Below are 4,418 nucleotides of genomic sequence, written 5' to 3' on the forward strand. Positions count from 1 at the left end.
CACACTGAGATACAAATAGAACATTTAGGCAATTCTACACATATCAAACTCAAAGACTATCTAAAATACTCAGTGAATAGACTCTGGTATTTTCTTGGCTTGAATTCTTCACACTATTTCCTCCATGTTCCATCTGGCTTTGCATAAATAGAACCAACCCAAATTCCTGAAAGAAATTTCGTTGTCCCAAAGTATATCCTCCATGGTCACTGCTTCCACTGTGACTGTTGGAATGCCTAAGGATTAGGATGATTGACTGGGGCCATATTGTTAAAGGCAGGTTGGCAAAGGGAGATATAAATGGTGGGAGAGTCAGTAAATAGGATGCTGCTCTCCTGTAGGAGGTGGGTTGAACTCAGATTTAAGTGCTTTAGAAAGGAGGGGTGATCCCCAGAGAACTGACCAGCTTGGCTTTTAGTGACATGAAGAAGGTAAAAGATGATATATTTTTTAAATGGCCCCATACTTATGCTTCCAGGCAAGATATTAATAAGGACTGAATTTACCCTTTCACATAAAATAACTAAAACAAATGGTCAAATTATATGATAAACTAGTTTTCAAGGTATCATGCAATGAGAGACAGTGATTACTGAAATTATGAAAACACACTGATCAAACTATTGATGAGATAGATGGGGTAAATGGGATTAAAAGTGGCAACAGATTCAAAAGTTGGGAGATAGGACAGGTCATGTGCCATAAAAGCAAGGAAGCTCTTAGATGAGCCAAGACTGTAAAGACAGATGAAGGGTGGATAGTTTAATTTGCTTAAAAATTTTTTTTTGTTTTTATTGTTTTTGTTTTCTCTTATATATATACTCCAAGTTTACAGATGAGTTGGAGAAGTCCTAAATACAATGCAGTTTGTGGCCAAAGATCAGTAAATCAGGACCAGGAAAGATAATTTTTAAAAAATCATACATTGACCAGTGGCAGCTTTACTTTAAAGAGAGCTCAAATCAAAAGAGCTGAAAGTTAAGACTGAGCCATTTTCCCTACAAAGTTAGTAAGATGTATTTCATTTTCTCTTATACTAGATCTTTATAGCCCAAACTATTGTAGAGGAGTGGCCATTGTCCACTGAGTTGAGGTAGTAAATAACTTAACCAGAATCCCACTATGTCTTCAATTTTTATAAGTAGAGTTGAAAAGCAGATGACTAAGAAACAGTTGTCATTTGTCTGTGTTTGGGACATTTTCTTATCATTCTCAGTGACTCAAGTAAGAAGAAATTTCATAAGCTACTAACATTATTTAAATATTCACAAAATAAAAAGAAAATTCCTTTAGTTTCAGCATAAATACATAGGTACTCCCTGTCACTAAATACTCTCCCATCTTTGTTCACTTATAGCTGGGATTTCTGCCAAGCTTCTAGGGAACTATGATAAGACATGTTTATTTCTAAGACTTACTTTCATAGCTTCAAAAAATTTCAATGAGATATTTAAAAAACTTAATATCTTCCTTCCCTAAAAGTCATTATAATTCATGGAGATAGCAATGTCAAGAAAGTTGAACTTCTTGTAGTTGTAAAGTTACAATCAGTTTTTATAGTTTAGGGGATCTATTAGGAACACCATCAGTTCTCTCTTGGGTTTGCCTGAAGAGTAACTTGATTTCTTTGACCTGCTTTCCTACCTTTTACCTACGGTGTTCTCCCACAGGGTTTTATATTAGCTCCCCCAGTGGAAAATACAAAAGACTTTCAGAAATTAGGGCTTGATATTTAAAATGTTCATTGCTTGTCTGATATATGGTTTGCAAATATTTTCTCCCATTCTGTAGGTTACCTTTTCATTTTGTTGATCGTTTCCTCTGCCGTGCAGAAGTTTTTTAGTTTGATGTCATTGCACTTATTGATTTTTGCTCTTGCTGCCTGTGCTTTTGCTGTCATGTCCAGAAAATTCATTGCTCAGACCAATGTCAAGGAGTTTTCCCCTATGTTTTCTTCTAGGGGTTTTATGGTTTCAAGTCTTAAATTTAAGTCTTTAACCCATTTCGAGATAATTTTAGTATATTGTGGAAGATAAGGGTCTAAATTCATTCTTTTGCATGTGGATATGCCCACATGCAAATAATGCTCAGCGCTATTAATTGAAGAGACTGGACTTCTGGCCAAGATGGAGGCATAGACAGACACACTGCATCTCCCTCCACAACTAAGAAGGAATACAAGTACCTCAAAACTAGAGACAATAAGAAGTTCCAGAAAATCAAACTGTATGGAAGTCCAGCAAACAAAGATATAAAGAAGAAATACTCATCCGGACAGGTAGGAGGGGCAGAGCTGGGCAGAGGGGACGTGGTGTGGTGGTGGCAGCAGTGGAGGCAGTGGCAGGCCAGCGGAAAGCACAATTACACATTTTAAAAAGTCAGGAGGGATATCCGAGGAGCGTTTCCAGCTCCTCACCAGACCATGCAGCTCATGGTCCCAGCACCAGGGATAATTAAGCCTCATTGCTTCTGACTGTGCAAGCCAGTGGGGGCTGGGAAAGAGGAAGAAACTGCTGGTCTCTCAGTGGAGTCCCCTTGTTTAAAGGGCTCCCACGGTCCTAGAACATCCACAGGCCCACCCAACTTGGAAACAATAACCAAGGCAACAGCTAGAGGAGCACCAGTCCCATACAGAAGTGGGAGAGAAGTGCTTGGAAAAGGGGCAAGTGCTGGGCTGGTGGCATTGTTCCCTCTCAGACCGCTCCCCCACATACAGTGCCACAACGTGGTAAAATAGGTCGCCCTGTACTGACAAGTACCTAAGGCCCCGCCCCTCACAATGTAACAGGAGCGACAGTGCTACGTAAGACACAGAGGCAAACAAACACAGGAGCCTGTCAGGATGAGGAGACAGAGAAGTATGGCTCCAAAGAGGAAATGGATCAAGGTTCCTGTGGGAGAACTAAGTGACAAGGAGATAGCCAACCTAACAGATGTAGAGTTCAAAACACTGATGATAAAGATGCTCACAGGCTTGACAGATATGCTTAAGTATGACAAACACATAAGGGAAAAAGTGAAGGCTATGCTAAGTAAAATGAAGGAAAATCCAAACAAAACCTATGGTGAAGGGAAGAAAACTGGGGTTCAAATCAATGATTTGGAATGTAAGGAAGAAAAAACAGTCAAACGGTACAGAATGAGGAAGCAAGAATGGAAAAAGTGAGGAGAGGCTTGGGATCCTCTGGGACAACTTTAAACATGCCAACATCCAAATCATGGGTGTGCCAGAGAAGAAGAGGAAGAGCAAGAAATTGAAAACTTATGTGAAAAAATGATGGAGGAAAACTTTCCAAATTTGGCAAAGGAAATAGACATACAAGTCCAGGAGGCACAGAGAGTCCTGAGCGAGCTGGACCCAGAGGGGACCACACCAAGACACATCATTATTAAAATGCCAAAGGTGAAAGATAAAGAGAGAATCCTAAAAGCAGTAAGAGAGAAGCGAAGAGTTGCCTACAAGGGGATGCCTATAAGACTGTCAGCTGATTTCTCAGAAGAAACTTTGCAGGCAAGAAGGGACTGGCAAGCAGTATTCAATGTGATGAAAAGCAAGTAATCTACAACCAGGATTACTCTATCCAGCAAAGTTATCATTTAGAATGGAAGAACAGATGAAGTGCTTCCCAGACAAGATAGAGCTAAAAGAGTTCATCATCACTAAGCCATTAGTATATGAAATGTCAAAGGAACTTAAGAAAAAGGAGATCAAAACTATTAACACTAAAATGGCAACAAACTCACAACTATGAACAACTGAATCTAAAAAATAAAAACAAAATCCAACTAAGCAAACCAAAATAGGAACAGAATCATAGGTATGGGGATCATTTGGAGGGTTATCAGCTGGGAGGGGTAAGGGGAAAAATGTGGAACTGGTGCAGGGACTAAGAAGCATAATCAGTTGGTACAAAATAGACAGGGGGAAGTTAAGAATAATATAGGAAAGGGTGAAGCCAAAGAACTTATATGCACAACCCATGGACATGAGGTAAGGGTGGTGGGATTGCTGGAGGGAAGGGGGCTACTGGGCAGAGGGGAGCAAAGGGGAAAAATTGGAACTACTCTAACAACATAATAAAATATACTTAAAGAATTTTTTTAATTGAAGAGACTATCTTTTCCCCATTATGTATTCTTGGTACACTTGAGAAAGTAAATACTATATCATCTCACTTATGTGTGAAATCCAAACTGTCAAACTCTTAGAAGCAGAGAGTAGAATAGTGGGTTTGCCAGGGGCAGGGAGGTGGGGAAAATGGAGAGATGTTGGCCAAAGGGCACAAACGTTCAATTATAACATGATTAAGTTCTGGGGATCTAATGTACATGGTGACTATAGTTAATAATACTATACTGTATGTATAAAATTTGCTAATATACTAGATCATAGGTGTCCTCGCCACACACAGAAAGTG

Source organism: Furipterus horrens, unplaced genomic scaffold (assembly GCF_987537825.1).
Source record: "Furipterus horrens unplaced genomic scaffold, mFurHor1.1.pri manual_scaffold_17, whole genome shotgun sequence".
NCBI lineage: Eukaryota > Metazoa > Chordata > Mammalia > Chiroptera > Furipteridae > Furipterus > Furipterus horrens.